The sequence below is a fragment of the Trachinotus anak genome, unplaced genomic scaffold (genome assembly GCF_046630095.1).
Source record: "Trachinotus anak isolate AG129_WGS33_773 ecotype Australia unplaced genomic scaffold, CSIRO_AGI_Tana_v1 ptg000025l, whole genome shotgun sequence".
In the NCBI taxonomy this organism is placed as follows: domain Eukaryota; kingdom Metazoa; phylum Chordata; class Actinopteri; order Carangiformes; family Carangidae; genus Trachinotus; species Trachinotus anak.
Genome location: NW_027273876.1, coordinates 20367999 through 20391706, shown reverse-complemented (window position 1 = coordinate 20391706; position 23708 = coordinate 20367999). Strand labels below are relative to the sequence as shown.

The 23708-nt window shown below is 40.0% G+C and overlaps 1 long non-coding RNA gene across 1 annotated transcript; it reads left to right on the top strand.

Moving 5' to 3' along the window:
- Positions 1-9368: 9368 nt before the first annotated feature.
- On the top strand, positions 9369-22765 carry LOC139609188 (uncharacterized). The gene is made up of 3 exons (XR_011685174.1): positions 9369-19356; positions 19472-19521; positions 20443-22765. It is a non-coding gene; the product is annotated as an uncharacterized lncRNA (long non-coding RNA).
- Positions 22766-23708: the final 943 nt, after the last annotated feature.

Here is a 23708-nt window from a genome sequence, read left to right as displayed (position 1 = left end):
AGTGTAGTTAATTATTTATGTTGTTTTGTTAGCTTGTAACTAATTAGTGGTTGTGCTCATGCAAACTCTCGCTCTCTGCACTGATAATGTTTCAGTTTTATTTTTCTGCCAAGTCTACACACACTCAGAAACAAACAATTTCTGTGATTGAATAATAGGTTTACTAAACATCAGTTAGTTCATAAAAAACTAAAATACGTTTTCTTTATCTCGCTCAGCACAGGTATCCCAGCTACAAAGCAATTTTGTCCTTCGAATGCTCAAACCCCTAAAAAGAATCGTGCATGCACAGCACAATTAGATTTCTATAAAACTATAAAACAACCGTTGTCTGTCTGATGGCGTCTGTTTCCTCTCCTAATATTCCTCCCTGTAATCTTTTAAACTGATACATCTCCAGAAAGTGCCCAAAATATCCATGTCTTGCTGTGCAGGAGTAATTTTCTTTCTCAATTGTCCTTCTCTTTCATTCTGAAGACAATAACCACTGGTGTTACTGTCTGTGACAAATAGATTACATGTCCCGTGGCGTAGTTTTCCTCTCCTGACAGTTTATAGACAAGCTATATTTGCTTTAAGCTATTGCACGAGTGGATCTACACATTGACGCTTTTCACAGGGGTGTGAGTTCCAGTATAGTTGTCAAAGTTTTTATTTAACCACCAGTAATAATTTACTTTTGACGCTTTAACATGTAGTAAAGCAGAAAGTAACATGGTAGCAAAAAAATGATTGTAAATAAAATGGAGATAAATTGGTTGTATCAAGAAATGGGTTTGAAAAGGTAGAAAATATGTATTTTTCTTTAATTTGGCAGCAGCCTTTTTAAGCACACACACACAGACACACATACAAAAGCTTAAAGTGCTAACAGGTCCATCATTTTGTCCTCCAGAAAGTTTTGCCAATGCTCTTCCCGTGTGAAAGCTGTGTTGCCCCCTCCATGTTGGTGTAACGCGGGGAGAAGCTGCCTCCCCCATAGCCCTGTGAAACACTCGCCTCAGGGTGTTTTGTCAAACTTCTCCCACTTCAAAGTCTCTCAGCATCCACCAGAAAGGCCACTGGGGCTTTGGCATCAATTTTAGATCATATAGTGGAGGAGAGAGAATAAAATCTTAACAAAGAACCACCAAGCGCCAAGCATGTTTGTATTGCCGATAAGCCCATGGGCTCAGCATGAACTAAGGTTAAAAGACTGGATTGGCTTGGGCTAGGCTCAACACTTCAAGGTCATTCTGCTCAACCCAACAGCTCTCTAGCCAGTACATCACTGGAATCAAACGGAGCATGTTTAGCTTCTGTGCTCAAAAGAGAAGAAGACATGATCCTTCAGACGCTGTTCTGTGAAATTCTCTGAGTAGGCGCGGCGCAGGTGGTGAGCTGCAGCTCAACAAGACTGTTTCTCAGGATCACACATGGTTTGTGCAATCGCTGATGTCAGTCAGACCCAAAAGGGTTAAAGATGTTACATGCAAAAAAATTGTCCAGTCTTTCCCGTAAACCCCATTATTAACCCACAATGCACCCAGGATGTTGCTATTTGCCCCACTGCTCTCCCTCCTCCCTGCCTCCGCCACATTTCTCTTGAAAGATCAAGAGGAGGGTCCGGAGGTCATACCTACCTTTATATTAAATTCTTGAAGAACTGAGTCTTTCATTTCCTGTAACATAACTCAATAGCATCTCTTCATCACACATCACAAATCCCTTCCCCCTCCACCCTCCCTCCAAGGTGCTCTTTGTAGAAAACATGCAAATACAACATTATCTATCAGATATATTGTATATTGATTTACCAGTCTATCTATATTCCAACTTGATGGTCATGAGCTTTGGGTAGTGACTGAAAAAATGAGATTGCAATTATAAGCAGCTGAAAGAGCACAAGTAACCAGAGGAAGTTTGGAGTAAAGCCACTGTTCATTTGTCTGTAAGATTCATTTGAAGTGGTTGTGATTGGGATGCCCCCTGGGTACCTTCCATTAGAGGCTCCAGGGAGGTCCCAACAAGCTGGAGAGAGTATAGCGGTTCCTGTCGCCTTTTAACCTTGACTTTTTTCAACAGAAACTTGAGGTTTTAAGGCCTGTGGTTTTAACAGTTGTACCATTAAGTGTTGAACTGAGCTGAAACCCAGTGCTTACATCTAAAAGTGTAATGCCCAGGCTCTCTGTCAGTGTTGTTTGCTTTCATTACTGGCATGCAATTAATCTCTGGACAGTGTTGGACCATGAAGGATCCACCTGTTGTCCAGGAAAAGAAGGATGTGTTTAAAGGAGCCTTTGAAATGTGACAGCTTAGGCATGACACCATGGGTCTTAAAATGCAGCCTCCAAAGAATGCGGCCCCTGAATTGGGACACAGTTTATATATCTCCTCTGGCCTGGGAACACCTTCAGACCCCTGGGAGGAGCTGAAAAATGTTGCTGTGGAGAGGGACATCTTGACGACCTGCTTTAATCTGCTGTCACTGAGACCAAACTGTGTAAAAGTAGCAGGAAGTGGATGGGATAAGGCCTCAGCCAGTTGGCAGGTTCTTAAACAGGACCTTTTTGTTGTGAGGTGGCTGTGCTCACAACTGGACTGCTACTCATTTGTCCAGATGGGTAGGATTTTGTCTTACCAGTGCAATTTCTTCAGATGTTGATTAAAGATTATTTTGTTTGAGATTTACTTTATTTCCAATGACTGATTTAAATTGCAGGTATTGGTGAAATGATTTGTGGCCAATTCTTTACCTAAAGCTGAAGCTGTGTGATACCTCTGCTCTTCCCTCTTTTCTTATTACTTACACCACTAAAGATTATGTTTTCACTTGTGTCTGTCAGCAGGATCACAAAAAAGTACTGAACCAATTTGCACTGAATGTAGTGGTGGGATGGGGCATGGGCATGGAAAGAACCCATGAAATTTTGGGGCAGATCCGGATCATTTAGTATGAATTAGAGCCTGGTGTTTGACCTTGGCTTTGGTGGATGTCTGTACTCTCTGAGTGCCCTTCTAATTTTGAAGGGAATCCAGGTTGTTTCTTTAGATAAGAACATCTCTGTACATCAAATGTGAAGCTACAACCAGCAAGCAATTAATTTAGCTTTGTGTAACTCTCAGGAAGAACAGGAATAAGCAGTATACTTCCCATCATGTTAAGAGGCAAGACCACACCAAGTGCTTCACAATGCCATAAGAAAACCATTCAAGCTTAAGTTGGCATAAGTCCACGTAAACACGTGTGAAATATCTCTACAATAACCAAAAAAAACATCTGTTATAATCTTTAAGTGATGGTGTTGAAAGAACAGAACCATGGAAACAGCTAAAATGAAAGAGCATTATCTAATTGTTGATTCTGTACAGTGCACTGGAGGTGACATTAAGAAAATGGCTCGCATTGTGTTGGCAGGATCAATGCTGGGATTAGCTCCAAAAGCCCATATCAAGAACTTGCAATAGAGTGAATACACACCACTTACAATAACTCCCCTCTGTTTCCACTGCATAGATACACACACACACATGCACACACAAAATTGAATTTCTCACCATCCTTATCAAAATACAAATTTGCCCCAGGCAATCTGTGGCCGAGTCTGAATGTGATGGAAAGAAAATAATATACAGGAAAACATTTGTGTTTGCAGACTTCATCATTTTGATGAATAGGTAACATGGCGACTGGCCTTCCTATGTTGGTACTGTCATATCAGTCAGAGCTGGGCTTAGTGACTTTTTTCACCATTATTATTACTCACTTAAGGGAGAAGACACACACACACACACACACAGGGGGAAATCATCCTCTCCATCCACACATACATTGACATTTTCCAATATCTCCTCACAGTGCAGGCCATATTCATATTAGGTTTGCGGCCCCTCCACTTTACCTAAAGGTGTGTTCAAACAGAACGCAAAGCAACTTGATGTTAACCATTAGCTAGCTAGCATCGACCCTGGGTGTGGAGGGAAATGACAACTATTGGATGGATCACCATTAAAGTGTGTACAGATATTCATGGTCCCTAAAGAATGAATCTTACTGTTTTTTACTGAGCTCCGGACCTTTCCTTGTAGTGCAGTCGTAAGGTTGACAGTTCTGATCTTTAGAAAAATCTGTTTTGGTTTAGTTTGGTAGTAATTAGCAGATGTCAACAAATTAACATGTTAAACTAAACAGATTAACATGGTAAATTGATATCTGCTAAAATCATTATGTAAGGGTGGAAGCTACAGGCCCATGATAGATTATTATTGTATGAATGTATTGTCGTACACACATTTGCTAATGCTTATTGTTTGGGAGACATTTCTCTAATTTCCACTGATGTGATCTCTAAAACTTCTGCCAAAGTGAGCTCTTCTCACTTCACAGTATATATACCAGTCGTCTTTTTTTTTTTTTGCTAAAACTGTATGATTTGGACGTTCTTGCCATCCCGTGAAATGTCTTGTTCACGTCTTGTACCTGGCAGAGTGTGCTTTTATTTCCTGCCAAACAGAGCCCTGGAGCACTGGGCAGCAATAGCAGAGAACGCAAGGCTGATTCACTTCTTAAACCCCCTGAAGTGACATAATTAGGCAAACGTGGCAGTGAATTGCTTTTAAATTCATATGATACGGTGTACAAGAGTGGGTGCGTTGCACATATATTATGTCTGGGTATGTTTGTATGAGTGGGTGTGTGTATGTACTGTATATATTTAAATATATAAAAATGAATTATTTTATTTTTATTCTGGTTCACATGTGCTGTGTGCAAAGGGAATTGAGATTACTTTGTATGAAATTTGCTATACCAGCACGTCTTTGCCCACTCATGGCCTATTTGAATATGTCAGAGGTTGGCAGCCCACAACCGACCCCATAAAAACATGGAGACCAAATAATGGCTTCTCAGAGCACTTTTTATTTTAATGATAACAATCAAATATTCAGGACTGAACTGAAAGCAGAAAAAACATGTAGGAAGCTCATCAGTCACCACAGTGGCTTTTAATATATAAAAAAAATAAATTTTTCCCTAAATTATACTGTTTTGCGAATGATTGCTGCCCCTCTTTCAATGCAGGTTGAGGACCACTGTACTACACAAATAAATTTTGATTGATTGATGATAAGGTTTAGGTGGCAGTGAGGTGTTTTTGAAATGCTGTCAGCAGCAGCAGGAACGAGCAGTGTCACATCTTTCCGTTGCACGTTAATATTTGCATGAAGCAAAAAGAGTTGAGCAGCAGCAGCTTTGTACACCTGCATGATTAAAAGGGTATGATTGATATGTGTTGCCGGGACAAGAGTAGGTCATGTGAGCATGGCAGAGTTTGGCCTCCTGAACCAGGTCACAGGCTTCGCTTCGTTTGTTCATCTAGATGATTTAACCAGAAGAGTTTCATTCTATAGGAGAGCTCCAGCTCTGAGTCATGTAATCAGAGGAATATTTACTTCCATTGTCCAACTGTATATTTCAGAGTCTTGGCTATTTCATCATGGAGGAGGGGACACAGAATTTTAGCTTTATTTTTAGCAAATTTTAAACTGCCACCTTTACTTGGCCACTGTATTTCTATTTACTAGGATAATAGAATATATCTAAGTTGGGTTGCAGTTATAGAGCTTTACGAGTCTTATCAACCACTCAAAGTGCTTCACAATGGATGCCACATTTACTCATTCACACACAGTCATACAGCGCTTACTTACAGTGCATCCGGAAAGTATTCATAGTGCTTCACTTTTTCTGCATTTTGTTATGTTACAGTCTTATTCCAAAATGGATTAAATGCATTTTTTACCACAAAATTCTACACACAATACCCCATAATGACAAAGTGAAAAAAGTTTGCTTGAATTTTTTGCAAATATATTAAAATTAAAAAACAAAAATATAACCTGTACATAAGTATTCACAGCCTTTGCTCAATACTTTGTTGAAGCACCTTTGGCAGCAATTACAGCCTCAAGTCTTTTTGAGTATGATGCCACAAGCTTGGCACATCTATTTTTGGGCAGGTTCTCCCATTCTTCTTTGCAGAACCTCTCAAGCTCCATCAGGTTAGATGGGGAGCGTTGGTGCACAGCCATTTTCAGATCTCTCCAGAGATGTTCAATCGGGTTCAAGTCTGGGCTCTGGCTGAGCCACTCAAGAACATTCACAGAATTTGTTATCTTGGCTGTGTGCTTAGGGTCGTTGTCCTGTTGGACGATGAACCTTTGCCCCAGTCTGACGTCCAGAGCGTCTGGAGCAGGTTATCATCAAGGATGTCTCTGACTAGTTTCCCAGTTCCTGCTGCTGAAAAACATCCCCACATCATGATGCTGCCACCACCATGCTTCACTGTAGGGATGGTACTGGCCAGGTGATGAGCGGTGCCTGGTTTCCTCCAGACATGACGCTTGGCATTCAGGCCAAAGAGTTCAATCTTTGTTTCATCAGACCAGAGAATTTTGTTTCTCATGGTCTGAGAGTCCTTCAGGTGCCTTTTGGCAAACTCCAGGCAGCTGTCATGTGCCTTTTACTGAGGAGTGACTTCCGTCTGGCCGCTCTACCATACAGGCCTGATTGGTGGAGTGCTGCAGAAATGGTTGTCCTTCTGGAAGGTTCTCCTCTCTCCACAGAGCAACACTGGAGCACTGTCAGAGTGACCATTGGGTTCTTGGTCACCTCCCTGACTGAGGCCCTTCTGCCCCGATCGCTCAGATTGGCCGGGCGGCCAGCTCTAGGAAGAGTCCTGGTGGTTCCAAACTTCTTCCATTTACGGATGATGGAGGCCACTGTGCTCATTGAGACCTTCAATGCTGCAGAAATGTTTCTGTGCCCTTCCCCAGATCTGTGCCTCGATACAATCCTGTCTTGGAGGTCTACAGACAATTCCTTGGACTTCATGGCTTGGTTTGTGCTCTGACATGCACTGTCAACTATGGGACCTTATATAGACTGGTGTGTGCCTTCCCAAATCATGTCCAATCAAATGAATTTACTCCAGTTTGACTCCTGTCAAGTTGTAGAAACATCTGAAGCATGATCAGTGGAAACAGGAAGCACCTGAGCTCAATTTTGAGTGTCATGGCAAAGGCTGTGCATACTTATGTACATGTGATGTTTTTTGTTTTTCATTTTTAATATATTTGCAAAAATTTCAAGCAAACTTTTTTCACTTTGTCATTATGGGGTATTGTGTGTAGAACGTTGAGGTACAAAATGAATATAACCCATTTTGGAATAAGGCTGTAACATAACAAAATGCAGAAAAAGTGAAGCACTATGAATACTTTCCGGATGCACTGTAAGTAAGCGCTGTATGACTGTGTGTGAATGAGTAAATGTGGCATCCATTGTGAAGCACTTTGAGTGGTTGATAAGACTCGTAAAGCTCTATAACTGCAACCCAACTTAGATATATTCTATTATCCTAGTAAATAGAAATACAGTGGCCAAGTAAAGGTGGCAGTTTAAAATTTGTGCAAACGTTCGTAACAGAGCTGCTTTGGAGGATTAAATCAACTCACTGGGAGAGAAGAGTCTTTGGCTAGATATACACAAATGGTTCCCACCGTAACCTCACAAATTAAGGCTGCTGAGAGGCCTGGGCTCCAGTGAGACTGTCTTCCTGTTAAAAAAAAAAAAAAAAAAGTCTGTGCAGCAGGTTATAATGACCCACAGTTACATTTTGTTGTAAGGTGACATCTTGTGGCTGTAGTAATGATGACAGGAGCAAAGGGAAAAGCACAGTGTCACAGTTTTATAGAGCAACAAAGTCCACATCAGGAGGCTGGGGTGGATGGATGTGTCAACAAAACAGGAATTTCACACAAGAGACTGGTGATCGATTCCCATGTGAAAGTAGCAGTTTCTATTATCAATGACCAATTGACATCCTTAACTATGTTGTTGTTGTTGTTGTTGTTGTTGTTGACAACAAAGACTGTCTAATGTTTAGAAAGTACTTATTTTAACTGAAATCATCAAGTAGTTTTAGTGTCTAAACGTATCCAAGCAATGAACATTTATTATTGTAACTATGATATATAATATAACTATGTGATCAACCTCCAGTACATTGCTGTCGGTACAGTCTGTGTGTTTATTACTGTAACCAGATGAGCGCCATTCATTGAATGCCTTCATTTGTTGGTGAACAATGAACTTAATGAACTGAATGAGTGAACGACACTCACACACCAGAAGGTGGCTGTAATGAACCAAATAGCTGTTTGCCAGCCACCAAAAAAAAGCACCAGAAGAAGAACTTCGTGTCTGGTTCTGACAACACAAACAGCAGCTACTGGTGCAGCTGAGGTCAGTTCATATGAACTTTTTTACACCACATCAGTGCAGATTCACACAGAAAAAATTCTCACTGCCCGGTCTGAATAAACAGCCACATCAGTAATGAAAATTGTATTGAAATGACACTCCTCTCCCACCATGTGAACTTACACAACATTGACTGTAACCATAGCAACCAAGGCACTCACAGGTTGTATCAGAGGGTTGAAAGTGGTTTCCACAAAGAGGTAAATCATAACCTTAAACCTACATCGATAAATCATTAAAGATAATAATTTTTCAAACACCAGGGACACAACTACCCAGAATTTCTGACAATTTCTTTGAGTATTGGCGTCTGAATGAGTTCATCCCGCTTGCTGTGCATGCGTCAGAGTCTTGGATATTTCATCACTGAGGACAGGCTATTGTTGAAAAGTGATAGGCTATTGGGTACAGTTTTAACATAATACTCCAACAAGAATCTGTATGACTATGAAAACAACACAAGAAGAATAATCCTCCTCCCCCTGTAATCTGAGCACTCGCACCATGTCCATTTTGTACAACTATCCTCTGTGATTCAGTCTGTAGTAACATGCAGGTGTTTCTCGATGTACAGATCCTCCTCCACTCTGATCTCCTGTCTAACCTCCATATCTCATCTCACACACACACACACACACACACACACACACTGAAAAGGAGGAAAAGATTCAGGTCACATGTGGCATTTAACTTAATCATGGAGAACGTGGATTTGCACAGAACACTTCTCCCAGCTGAGTTGTTTCCTTCCTGTGTCCTGGTTAGACTAACCTTTCTTCTTCTGGGATAAATGTGGATAAATGGACGGAGTGGTTCAGCTAATCTGCAGCTATTGCCCAGTCACCTGCTGAGCTGTCTGTTAAGACTGGTAATTGTGCTGCGAAGGTCCTATCTCCCTCATCTGTTATGATCCTTGCCTGAGAGAAGCCTGAAAGGTCAGGAGAGTGAATGTAAATGACTCAGACAAATAGACCTGTCAGTGTGGATAGAACTATGAATCTGCTCTATATACATCACGCACAAGTGAGTGATGTTCATTTGCTTAAAGGGCTCGGCTCGGGTGTGCATGTGTCAGTGACTGTGCGTTATCGACTGCTAATGACCATCACTCAGCCCGACTGCAGCAATATTGCCACTAACTGGGATCATCCAGGCAGTCCCAGCCTTGGTGCACCACATATTAACATATATCACCTTAACAGCTGCACTCACATGCACACAAACACCATGAATATTACACAGGTTGAGGGCAGAGGGCGAAGAGGGACCTTTAAGTTTTATTTATTCCCTGCTTCATCCCTAATCACTCGGGGGGGGTTAATGGTAGTGCCTCACAAGGTGCGCATTTAGCACACCATACAAAAGAAATGCAGCCTACAGTCTAATTGACTCAAGGCAATTCATTAGATTAATTCATCCCAGGCAACAAATTGTTTGGAGGATTGTTTAAACCCCTCAACAATCACCCATGTTGACTCAGGGAGCACTTGGAGCTTGTGGAGCGCATCTTGGTTAAACTAAAACAAATATACACAGGGAAATGAGAGAGCAATTTTTATTAACTAGGGCAAATGTCATGCAAGCTCACTAGTTACTTATAGCTACATGCTGTCGGAGATACAGTGGCATTTAGAGTTGCAATTTAACACTAAAATAGTGCAAACATTGCTAAGGCACAGATCTGCTCTGGAGGCTCAAATAATCTCACCTGTAGAGTTGAACTGACCCATACTATCCTAAATGTGCAGGGAGGGACCTGGGACCTCAGGCCTCTCTTCAGGGCCCTCCAAAACCAGACTCAATACCCCAATACTTGCAGTATTTGCAAGCAGTCAAGGGCCTTCTTCTGTTTTGTATTTCCAGTGACTGGCACAATCCACAAGTGTTCGTTAAAATCACAAGAGTGTGGAGGTTCATCAGAATTCACTGGGACGGTTTGATTTATAAGCTCAGATGTCTTGCTTTTATTCAATTCCCACATGATGAAGAAATTGATACGATTAGCCACACAGAATTCTTTACATCACTCATTATATTAATATGATAATACAAAAATACACATTTGGAGCTTAGAGGAGTAACACAATCAATAAAGCAAACAAGCTGAGTTAGAAGCATGTAGCTCTGCATTCTTCAAAGCAAGAATTATGCATAAAGTATGGGTTCGGTGCAAGCAGCAACCTCTGCGGCTGAAAGATGAAGCCAGCAGTTCCTCTAATGACCACTAGAATCTGGCTCAAACAGTGAGTCAGTCCCCTTAGACTCCCATGTTAAAATGTCCAACTTTACAGTAGAAATAAACATGTTTACAGCCTGGTACAGAAAACAGTTTTAGTCTATAGCTAATATCCTCTTTTATGACAACTGTACAGGGGGTGAATCTTTATATAATTCACCTGTTTAAATTTTATCAAGGCGTAAAGTTACACATAATATACATGCTTGCCACAAACTGCAATGCTCCAAAATCTTGGCTCCACATGCTCCACCTCTTTGCCCATATTTGGATGAACCAGTGGTTAGGCGGAGTCAGGCACTGCCAAGATGGCAACCATGGAGCAGCCCACTTTGTTTTCTAAAGAGTGTTTTTGAAGCTCAATCAGTGACATCCCGGAGGCTCTGTCCATCTTTATTTCCAGTCTTACTCTCTGGTGCCAGCTGAACATCCATTAGTGTAAAGAGGTGAAAACTCCAGCAGCACTTGTAATATTCAGAACACACATTTTGGCATGTGACCTTCATCATGGTCATCACAAAACATATTAAAGCAACTTTGAAATAGGATAACACAGAAAAAACAACCAATCATATGCAAACACATACATATCTGCCAATGGTGTTTCTACAAAGATGAGTTGGGTATATTAGGACAGTTGTTGTCCTTGGCTGGTAGAGAGGTAAGGGATGTGTCCAATAGAGGACAAGGGTGACACCATATGTGGTTGATAACTTGGAAAAGTGGTGGTACTTATGTTTGTACAGAAAAGGTGAATATGTAGTTTAAGACTAGCTCTAAACTTATGCATCCAAGTGTCGTCATATGGAAAACGACAACAGTAGTTTGTCGAATCCATCCATCCATCATCTTAACCGCTTATCCGTACAGGGTTGCGGGGAATTAACCTAGCGTGCATGTCTCTGGACTGTGGGAGGAAGCTTTTGATTTTGAAGGGGTAGAAAGCTGTTTCCTGTTTACTACAAGAAATGTTTCAATGTTTTCTTTTAACCGGATTTTCATTTTTTGTTTTTACCCAAACCATGATTTTTGCCCAACCATGACCAAGCAGTTTTTGTGGCTAAACTTAACCAAACCAACAATCAGAAACACTCATGTAGCTAATTTTGGGAGGCAATGGCAAATGACCTGCTCCGTCATTCGTTTTGAAGGAATAGTCGACCACCAGGGTCCTAGGCCTCTGTGGTCCAGAAGTTGTTTACATTCAGTGTTACCTACTCTGTGTGTGTCCTTGAGCCCTAACAAACACATTGAGTGTATTCCCTTCCTTATAAAAACATTTGCAAAGTCGAGTTGAGTTTTTTGTTTGTTTTTTTTTTTTTATAGGCGTCCTAGATCCAGTGTTGTTTATTCATGTTTATTTGCTTGCAGTTTTCTTCTTCCCTGCAAAGGCAGCAATACACCAGCACTGCTACATGACTTGGAGCATAACTACCACCTATAAATCATTGGAATAGCACAAATGTGTATCACTTCACCCATTTGCATGTGAGCATGCATGTGCATATGCACAAAAGAAACAATTTTTGTTTTGTGACATTTTTAATTTTTTTTTTACATTGTCTATATTTTTGCACTACATTCCCCATGTCTTTATCATTATTGTAAATATCCCACATCTTTGTTGTATATTTTTTATCTTAATTTTATTTTAATCTTATTTTAATTTTTAACTTGTAAATTCTACTCTTATTTTACCCTAAGTCTATTTATGTTACTGTTACAAACCACCAGCACAAATTCCTTGTATGTGGAAACATACTTGGTAATAAAACCAATTCTGAAACAGGGAGCCGCTGAGAAAAACTGCTCCAGCAACTCAGTTATCACTAAATCACAGAGCAGGAGTGAAAAAGGTCAAGGAAGATGGAAAAAAAAAATTAACCACAACCCCTGAGTATGAGGCCAGTCATTTGAGTTCAGTGTGTCTCATTTTATTGATACTTTAAATGGGACTGGGGATGTTTAAAAGTTATCATTGTTTACCAGTTCTGCATTATGGGCAACTTTAGTGTCTTTTGTTTGGAGTTGAGCTTGCAGTTAGGTTAGGAAGGTTAACGTACTGCACGTTTCACTCACCTCTGACAGGAGCGTCGGCCATCGTCGTCTTTATAATTCAAGAGGTTATAATATACCCTCATCCACGCTACATCTTCAGTGCAAATTGGATGCTACAGTGAGTTGCTATGGGAAAGTGACGAGACAAGCTAGCTGGTTAGCATGCTAACTTCAGTAGAAGAAAAGGCTTGATAGAGACAAGAGTTAACAGAGACAACTCTTGGTGAGTAGGGAATGAAGTTTGATCCTGAACTCGCAACGTTTCCTCTAGACCAGTAAATAAACAGCTGTTAATGCTAACGTTAGCTAAGTAACAACAGCAAAACTTATAAATAGCTCTTTTCATGACTTGCAAGTACAGAAAATCAGCCATGGCTTTTTGAATAAATAAAGGTGGTATTTGATTGTGTCCAGATGATTGTTTGGACTTCCTTAACCTTAATAATAATAATAATAATAATAATAATAATAATAACAATAAACTTCAGTTGTATAGCATTCAAGTCACCTTTACAGAGAGCAAATATTGGACTGGATCTCTCTGTCGTTTATAATGTTAATAAATACCTAACAGCTTGAGTTTGGGTCAGTAAAGCTGTATTATCTGCCTGCCACTAATTCCCCCCAAAATACTTACTAATACTGGAACAAATAAATAATTTAAATTTCCTTTTTCTTCCTGCCCTCTTAGATATAATTCAGGCAGTTGTACAGAAAATGAATATTCTCAATGTGAGCGAAGAGACCATGTGAAGTTTGTGTATTCACCGCTGTTGTCACAGGGGAAAGCAGCAGCAGTAATACGTTTGTAAGCTTATTAAGCTTTGACAGTGCTGCTGGTATTTATCTACAAAACTGTACAGGAAAAGGAAAAAGTCAAATTTACATCTCTGGTCGACAAATTAATTTATAAATAAGGCAGAGGCGTTTAGCTATGTAATCATCCGTGAAAGCAGCGATTCCCTGAAAGTCAACAACATAAAGCCTTAATTAGAAAATGCAATTTATGAGCCTTTCTCTGCCTCTTTCACTGTTTTCCACATACACGCACACACACACACACACACACACACACACACACTCAAACACAAATAGCAGCTATCTATTGCAATAGAGACAATGAGACAGAAGTCTTTGTTTTAATTAAAGGAACACTTCTCCAATTTCCAAGCTTATTCCCTTGTTTTATTCATGAGGATGCTGTGTTCTCTGTATCACTGCAGCCAGCTTTAGCAGAGTGTTACACCTCCGCCATGACAGACTCTGACATCTGAGGATGATGGAGAGCCAGAATTGGCCAGGAAGCAGCCAGCTCAGCTCGGGCAATAAAAGCAGACCTGGTAGAAGCTGATAGGTGAGGCTGACTGGTTTTCTCAGCAACTGCTAACAAACCAATACGAATTAGTTAAAACACATATATCATTAATTTTACTGTGACCACGTTTTGATAGCTGTTGATTTTTGGTATTTACATATGACACAGTGTGTCACTTACATCCACTGTCATAGACAACTTCTCACCAGCACATCTTAATTCTTATTTACATACACTACTGCAAACATGACACTCACAAGCTGTGTTTTAGTGTCATAAGTTGTTGCCACTTGAACTAGACTAAACGGGACATACCCAGTAACTTATGATGATTCTTTACTAGTATGTGTTTGTAGGAAATTAGCTGGTTTAAATTTGCGGAATATGAATCAGAGGTCAAGAGGAGCTCAGGCTGGACCATGCGGCTGGAACAGCCAAAATCAAGCAGACATCCTAACCAGATTCATACCTAATACTTTTAGGAAACTTTGAAAGAAAATGAACTGTACATTGTTATTTAACCTTGCAATAATCGAAGAAGGCGTCCAGCTGATTCATTCCTGTTTTGTAAACCGACACCTGACACCACTAACTGTCACTTCTTGCCAGGTATAAAACCTCCTGGGAAAATACAAAGAAAGTGCATCTGCTGTCAGGCAACCAAAACAGTAAGAGGATAGTGCTTTTGTTTTACCCGGTAGCTATCAGTAACTTTTCCCAGGTAGCAGAAATGGCAGATGATGGCAGATTGGTTACCTGCTGAACATCAATATGTACATATATAGTGCAGATTTATGTTAGCCAATTTGAGACACAACTGATACCAGCTGATCCTTGCTCATTAGTTTGTGTGTATAGGGAAGTATCAATAGTCAGCTGAAATATACTCAGACATATCTAATGTTGAGAGGTGCTGTCAAAGGTGTCAGTGGCCCAGACTTGTTGAGGAGCCCAGCAGTAGTGCAGAGATATTCACCTGAAGAGGACTGGAGTAGAGTCTTTTGCTAGCACTAGCTTGATGCAATGACATTCTGCTGGTGGAACCACAGCAACACAGTGTTTTCATGTAGCACACAGCAGCGACACACACCACGAGAGGACTTCTCAAGTTTTTCTTACCTTAAAAATCTTCCTCTACACACAGGTGTTGTCTAATATTTAGGGCAATGCAGTATATCAGCTATCCACCATTAATGCTAATGATAGTGACAATGATAATGATAATGACACTGAGAAACAGTGGCAACTCTAGAGTCCGTTGGGGCCCTGTGCAAATATGTCAGGGGGCCCCTCCAATCAGCATTCATCACAATTATGTATCCACATTATAAGTTCAGATAGTTACTGTCAGTTTATTTTAACTTAAAAGAGCTATTTGTAAATTTTGCTATTGCTACATAGCTAATGTTAGCATTAACATCTGTTTACTTACCAGTCCAGAAGAAACGCTATAAGTTCAGCATCAAACTTCATTCCTTTACTCACCAAAAGCTGTCTCCAGTGATGGAGCCAATTGTTTGGCTTCTATTTTATCCTCTGAAGTTAGCATGCTAACCAGCTAGCAGCTTTCTGCCACTTTTCGACAGCGAGTCACTTTAGCCTCCAGTCTGCCCTGAAGAAGTGGTGCTTCTGAGAGGCCGCATTATAAACTCTTGCATTGTAAATGCAACAATGGCTGAAGCTCTTGCCTAGACTGGTAAGTAAACCACTGTTAATGCTAATGTTGGCTATGTAGCAAAAGCAAAACTTACAAATAGCTCCTTTAATCATCTTTAGAATTTAAAAAAAATCATGTATGCATGTGCAGCTTTACTGAAAATAGTTGGCAACACAGCTGCTGAGATTTCAAACAGTCCATTGGTTGTTTAAAGGGGAGGGAGTCACATTTTGAGAAATTGTTGTTGAGTTTACCCCCTCCCCCCAGGGCCCCCTTACAGCCTGGGGCCCCAAGCACTTGCCTGTCTTCCCTGTTTACAAGTAGTGCCTCTGCAGAGAAACACCATGTGGACTGTGTGCTTTTGCAGTTCAACAAGACCAACACTGTGTTTTCTAGTCAAATGCTGATCTCATCAGTCTGAATCCAAAGTGATCAGCTCAGCCCTGAGTCAGGACGCTGAGAATCTGGAGCAATGTGTGCAAAAAATAACTAGGCTACAGTTGTTATTCTGTTTTGCCAGATACATAATTAATGAATGCTACATTTTTTTGCAGCTCATCTCATTTTCAGGTTGTATCAACAGGTTGTGATCACAAATCAGGCTGCCACTGAAAACTGTAGTGTTTCTGCCTCCTTAACTAAAAACCGATATTAGAAGCAAAACCCTAAAACCAGATTCAGACAGGGATTTGAAAATCTTAATTCTATAAATGATTCAGGGCTGGATTTAAGTTGATCAAATGTTACCAAACCCCAACCCTCAGTATGTGTGTGATTATATGGGTCTTTGCTAAGAGATGAAGGAAACTGTGGTGTTGCCCTATTAAAAAGAGACAGAAAAAAAACATTTGCATATGAACTGAAAGCTGTTAACTTCTATATTCAGAGTTTTTCACTCTAATGCTTTCACAGATATTTTTTCTGAAACAAGAAAGCAATTCCTTTTAAGAAAAATAACACCCCAGACTCTGCAGTGATGGATTATGGCTTCAGATTGATAAGAGTAACTGTCACAAGGATATTTGATGAAGTTTGATGGAGCTGAACAGGAGTCTATGAGTAGTGCCTTTGTAAGTTAGAAATGATCAAAAAACCCTTTTCAGTAGTAATATTTTGAGCACACACCCTATACCAATTCTAGCTGCATTTGAAAATATAGTTTAAAGAACTTTTTCTAAAGGTTGAGGTGGTAAATGTGGTCTGAGGGTCAGGATTTAGAGATATCACCATAAATATGCAGCTGTTTTTTAAAATGAGGCACTTCTTCGAACAAGACTAGGTGAAACCTAGAATATGGTTGGACTGCACATGGTCAATGTGCAAAACTGAAGACATAGTTGAAACCTGTAAATACCTTCATCATGTCCTATTCTCTCCTACTCCCTGATCTGAATACAGCTGAATTCACGATAAAGCTGTTCTCATTTACATGTTTTTATGTCTCTGTTGTCAGATAACACAACAAATTATCTGTAAGTGACTGAATCATGGCCCATTACGACTACATGTTAAGTTTGAAGCTGCTGCTCTGCTGCTGCTAAAATCCTGATTTTTATAGCCACGACATCATCTGACAACATCACCAAACACATCTGTTGAAGAAAAAGACTGTGCTGTGTTTCTAACTATATTTACTTGTAAAATGATCAGACAGAGAAAAAGTTAAAAGGGACAGAATATGTTTCTTATTTTGTCTCTCACACAGCACACAGCCTCTGTCTGGGATCCACAACAGTTTTCAACTACTGTCATTTAGTGCAAAGCCTCGTTCTGAGTCACTCTCATCTGTCGTGTTAGTTACTGCACTCCATGTTAATACAAACTCAACGCTTCCTGTAACAGTTTCAAATGAAAAGTCCCCTGGACAGGAACCCTTTATTTTTTAAAAGGGCCGTGCTGTACTAAGTATATTGTCTAATTTGCAGTTACTGATGTTTCTATGTGTTTAATAGTATTCAGAGCTGATAATATTGTTAGCTCAGCAGTTACCACTGGCAACACTGCAGGCTGTAAACCCCCCCAATAGAGACTGTTTGTGCCAAATCATTCCGTAAGAGCAAAGGCCAACTCAGTGAGAAAGCATTCGACTGGCCAGTGGTGGAAATATTATCAGTCAGTTAGTCAGGGACATTCGCTAATATATGGTTGGCCCTGTGTTGTGGTCCAACCAAAATGATGATATTGACAATGTACATGTGATATAAAATTCTAACAAGATATAAAACAAAATAGTCACATGCTGGCAAAAAAAATGCCGCTTAATTGACTTAATTGCAAAAACTTCCCTCTTGTTCAGAGGTCACACATAATAACGCCACTATGAAAGAGAAGAAGCAATGGTAAAATAAAAATAAAAAAATCATTCCTTTACTTAAAAAAAAATTAACTACTTGAATCACTGTGCTCATATGAATGTAGTTGAACTACAAGCAAGCTACTGCAAAATGTAGTTCAACTACTAGTTTAATTACATGAAGTTCTGCAACTCTGTGTGTAAGTAACATGACTGGTATTGTTTTTATGTTTTGGCAGGTTTTTATAGGTCTGTCTGTTTCTCAATGGACAGATTTTGTCAATGATTTTGTCAATTAAACCCAGGTTCAAAGCTGGGTTTGCTCCGACCCATGGGTCGAACCGTCAACATGTTAACTGGCGTCGCGGCTGATGTGATCCCATCGCAAAGACGGTCTCTAGTTGAAATGAGCTCATTAAAAGCACATCAGATGTTGTGAAAAAGAAATATTCACACTAGGCTATGCATAGATAGCTGTGAATAATTAATATTCATGGAAAAAAGGGGTTGCCATTAAAAAGTGTTTGGGGGCTGATTCTTGTGATTTAATGTTAGCAGTGTAAAAATAATTTCTTTTTTTTTTTTTTTCATTACCGTTCCCAATCTAATGAGGGATTGCTCCACATTCTGGCATTGATGTATTCTAAATACCTGTACCTCATTAGAATTTCCCATTAGAAAGTGTGATGTTTGACGCCAGAGCTGCTGCTGCAAGAATCAGTTCATGAACCAGAAAATCTTACCTGGCTAGGAGCCACTGCCTTTTCAATCATGCATTAAGAAAAGTCCTAACACTTTGAATTCCTTCTGATATGTGTTGATTTTTGTCTCTTCGCTTTCTATTTTCTGCATCTCCAAGAAGGTGTCTGCTACCATTAGGTTATATTTTTATCTGTAAAACACTCAGTTAGGTTTACATGTTGCATATATTCCCTATCAGTCTTGGGTAAAAGTAGGTAGCATTCTGTGGAGTGAAATGATGACAAACTGACAGTCTGGCATCTCAGCCCAGAACTATTTCTTCTTCAGAAGTTCTTTCAGCTGCTTGACAGCGCTAATAAGCAGCATCTTGCCTGTCAGTAACATCATGTCTTTGCTAATGATGTTTGCTAACGTTACTTGTCCTCAGAAGGAAAAATATAACTTAATATATGTATATATGAATATTTCAGCTGTGGAAGATCTAAATCTGGATGTCAGGCTGTCAGTCAGTTGGTCGGTCCATCAGTTTGGTTCAGCAGAGTTTATTTCTATTGTTTTAATACACTGAGCAGCGCTACATCTTAAGGGCAGACTGGTGGTTACAGTGAGTCACTATCTGAAAGTGATAAAACAGGCTGGGGCCAGCTGGTTAGTGTGCTACCTTAAGTGGAAGAAAAGAAGTGATAGAAACAAGAGTTAACATTGGTGTTTCTTTGCACCTCTGGAGACAGCTGTACGTGAGTAAAGGGATTAAGTCTGATGCTGAACTGGCAGCTTTTCTTCTAGACTGGTGAGTAAACAGCTGTTAATGCTAACGTTAGCTATGTAGCAATTGAAAAACTTAGAGATATCTCCTTTTTAAATTCTTTTTTTTTTTCCAATTTATTTTGTGCATACATTCACAGCTCCAGAGGATGCATCCTAAGAATGTTGATGAACCTCTGACCACCACGAGGTAGGTGTTTTTTATGCCTCCGGGACAGCCTGGGCCAGAGGAATATTGTTTTCGGGTTGTCCATACGTATGTATGTTGGTCTCATTCTGGAGGACACAGCATTTCAGTGTGATATCTCAGTAACTCCTTGAAGGAACTTGGATGCAAGGACAAACTGATTAGAGTTTGGTAGTTAAAGGTCAAAGGTCAGTGTCATAATGACCTCACAAAACATGATATTGGCCTTGTGAATGTAACATCTCCATAATGCCTTGAGGCAATTTCCTCAAATTTGGTACGAACATTCACTTTGACTCAAAGATGAACTGATTAGATTTTGGTGGTCAGAGGTCAAAGGTTAAGGTCAGTGTGACCTCACAAAACACTTTTTAGCCACATCTCAAGACTTCATAGCAATTATGACAAAAATTTCATACAAATGGTAAATATTTTATATGACTCTGGATAAACAGGGATGTAATCTGAAACTAGTCTGAGTCACGGAACCGTGAAGTGGGAATCCTATTTTTTGTTTGTTTGTTTGTTTGTTTGTTTTTGAGTGAAATTTCAACAATCCATTCAAAATTTCACTTTGCCCAGTACTTTGGTTTATGACCAAATACCCGCGAAAACACTGGCATTCCCATCAGCCTCAGCTGTACTTGTTAGTATGCAAGCAATGTGATGTAATGTCAGTAAGGGTTAGCATTACATCACAGGGCGCTGGCAGGGAACTGAGGAGCGACTCCAATGGTTTGTCAAACAGGTGCTACACATGGAGTTTGTTTCTGTGGCAACAATATCTTGACAAGATATAACCGCCAATCAGTGCCCGGCCAATCTGCTCCCACAGTTTGGCTTTACTGTCTTTGTTGTAGTTTTTATCCAAGATGTAAAGCTCCAAAATAAAACAAGCTTCACCTCAGTTTTCTTGGTTACCAGGGTCCCACCTTATCTGATTGGTTGCCTGAGAAGGAGCTGCAGAGACGACAACAGCATACACTCTCCTCATTGTAACAACTGAAAAAGACAGTGGTGCTTAGATAAAAAATGCTACATGGACACACAACCTAACACACGAAACTAAGATGGTGAACATGGTAAACGTCATACCCGCTAACCACCAGCATGTTAGCTTTGTCACGAGCCTTTAGCTTGCTGGCAGTAAGGCATCATCAGAGTGCTAGCTGATCTTATGTCCAGTATAATAAAGTATACTCAAAGCAGATAGAATGCATACTAATTACAGGAGATTTTTAAGTGTGTTGTTAATGGATGCTACAGTTCCACTATGTAATGCACAAAGGAGGAGCAGCCTAAATAACATGTAAAATAAATTGTGGGTGGTGGTGGTGGTACTTAAAACATTAACAGCTAAAGCAAAAGCATAATGATGTAGTATATACTGTATACTGTATAAAATTAGTGTGTTGTATGGAAAAAACTAAATCGAAAATGCTGCCAAAGTTAACACTGTCCAGCACAGAGCATGACATGCAGGTGGAGGCAGGCCTGTGAATGGCAAACCCAGAAAAAGCTAATTTAGCCTGCCGTCACTTATATATGTTTGTTGGCAAAGTATCAATAAGTCTCCCTGATTACTCTGCACAGATTTGCAGATAATTCTAATGGAGAGGTTACAGTGCCAAGTAAGAGTGCATCTGCTTTAAATTCAACACCTTTGTGCTGTTGTTTATCTGGGTGTTTTCCTTCCTACCTGCTGATTCCCCTTCTTCTCTTTATTAGATCAAGGAAAATGTTCTGTAAACTTTAACTGCACACTATACGTTTCTAAAAGGTTATAAGAATTTATTCTACATTCCCGTGCCTCTAAATAGCCCACAGTTACACTGCGCTAATGTGAAATTATAAATAAACAATATCACCACAGCCCACGCAACATATTCATTAACATGGCTCGGAGCAAACTAGTGTGCACAACCTCAAATATGCATATAAACCAAATGCAATTACTGCATACACCTTGGTCCATGGTATTTATTATGTATGAGGACAGTACTGTTGCTGAGAGTGCTCTGTTGCTGTCAGGGTTGCAGTGCTCTGGGAAAGAAATAATCACACATACATTAAAAGACATGCATGCAATGAAAACTGTTACCCCCCCAAAAAATATGCATATCATTACAGTAAGGTGCAGGCAGGGGAGGGGATAACAAAGCTTGATATGTGTGTCCATGCTTCTACCTGCTGAGATGTACGTCATTACCTTTCCATTGCTATCCGCTGCATGAGCATCCAGGCGGGTCAGCCTGTCACTCCTCTGGTGACAGGCACCACAGGGAGGCTTTATGAAGCTTACAGCACCGTGCTATTGTGTGTGTCTGTGTGTATGTGCATCAGCCTATCTGGCAGTCTGGTTGAGTCGCGCCTCTTAGCTAACACACATGGGTGTAACCAGCCTCAGTAAAGTCCACAAGGACATGAGCAACCTAATGCCGTTGTCAGTCTAATAAATGCCGCCATCAGTCCAAGTGTGTGTGTTCAGGAGGAATAACTACCTCTCTGCTCAAACACAACTGTCGCAGACTCGAGTGATAGAGGACAGAGCTCTGTCAAGACAGTGTTTAAAGAGAGAGAGAGAGAGAGTTGGAAAACTGTTTACTCTTCAACCTGCCCCCCAGATAACTGTTGTTCCGACGAATGAGTGCACTCATAGCTGGTGTATCTAAAGAGGCGTGAGTGACTCAGAAGAACTCAACTACACAGGAATCGCTGTATGAGAAAGTGCTTTGAAGGGACTAAATGACAATAACAAAGGCTCAAAGTGTCATGATCCTTGTCTGTAAAAATTCTGATTAGCAGTAGGTGTCAGCTTTTAAGTGAGATTGTGCTAACATGCTCACAGTGATGCTAAGGGGGTAATCTGAACATCAAAATGCTTATATTAAACAACTGTGCTAAACTTCTGCAGTTGCTGAATGTTTCATCAAAATATCAAAAAGAAATGTCCAAATAAAAATCAACTACTTGTATGCATAAACGTTAAGGCTGCCAAGCCATGATTACTTATTTTATTGACGAATCAAAACACTGATACAATGCTGCTTCCCACGTGGTAATTTATTAGTAGTAACAATAGAACAAACAACAGAAGACTAAAGTCTAACACTCTCTCACATCCAAAGAGAACGTGTCATTAGTCAGAGGAGATTTTAGTCTCACACTTTAAAATTTTGTAAAGACTGGGTATGTTGAAGGGTCACTCTTTGGAAGACAGATTCCTTTAAGATTATTTCCCATCATGCTCCTGAGGAGGAGGAGGAAAAACAGTTTATTTGGGTTACTGTTATTATTATCATTATTATTATTATTATTATTATATAAAGTTAATAACTCAACCATGATTATGATGATCTGCCCCTAAAATTAACCTAAAATTAATGTGTGGATTTTCTTTTTATGATTTCCTGTTTTATTTTGAAATTATTTTCCTTGTGTCCAATTGTCTTTTCCTCCCTTATGTATTCAATGCTGGCCTTAAACCACATGCCTCCAGGCTCGCCAACAATTCGTTTTGCTGCTTCCTGTTTGGTGCTGGAGAAGTTGTGTTCATGTCATTGAACGTCACGATTTACATGAGCCAAGACTAAAACGTTTATGTGACGTCAACACGAAAAAAACACTGACTTCAGACAACTCGGACCATCATGATTATAGTTAAACACAAAATCCACCACTGGCTCTTGGTTTGACATTAAAGACATTAAACATTAACCCAGGCCTCGCACACCACCCTGAGCTCTACATCTTCACCTCCTGTTGCTTTATCACACTATTTCCTGTACTGGCACAGAATGCTGCCACTGAACATAAAGTGTGCACAGCTGAGTCGTTCTCCCCCAGGACACAGAGGTGTGTTAATAAAGTCATAGTCTTTCCGGTACAAGGTTCTTGTACTAGTTGGTACGATACCAAGTAATACAGGGCATATGATACATATCAATACCAATACTTTTTTATTAATAAAAGCAGCTTCTGGTTTTTCATGTAGGGTAGAGCAGTGTCATGATTTATGATCAGGCTAAATCTCAATACAGTTTAAAGATCACTAAATTATTTGCCAAAGGTTTGCAGTCATTTTAAGGATGGCAGAATTTACACCTGCTACCTGTGAGGCCTGGGTTTGATTCCCAGCTGAAGTATGTATGTAGGAAGTGAAGCAGAACAAAAAGTAGCTTTGTTCATTC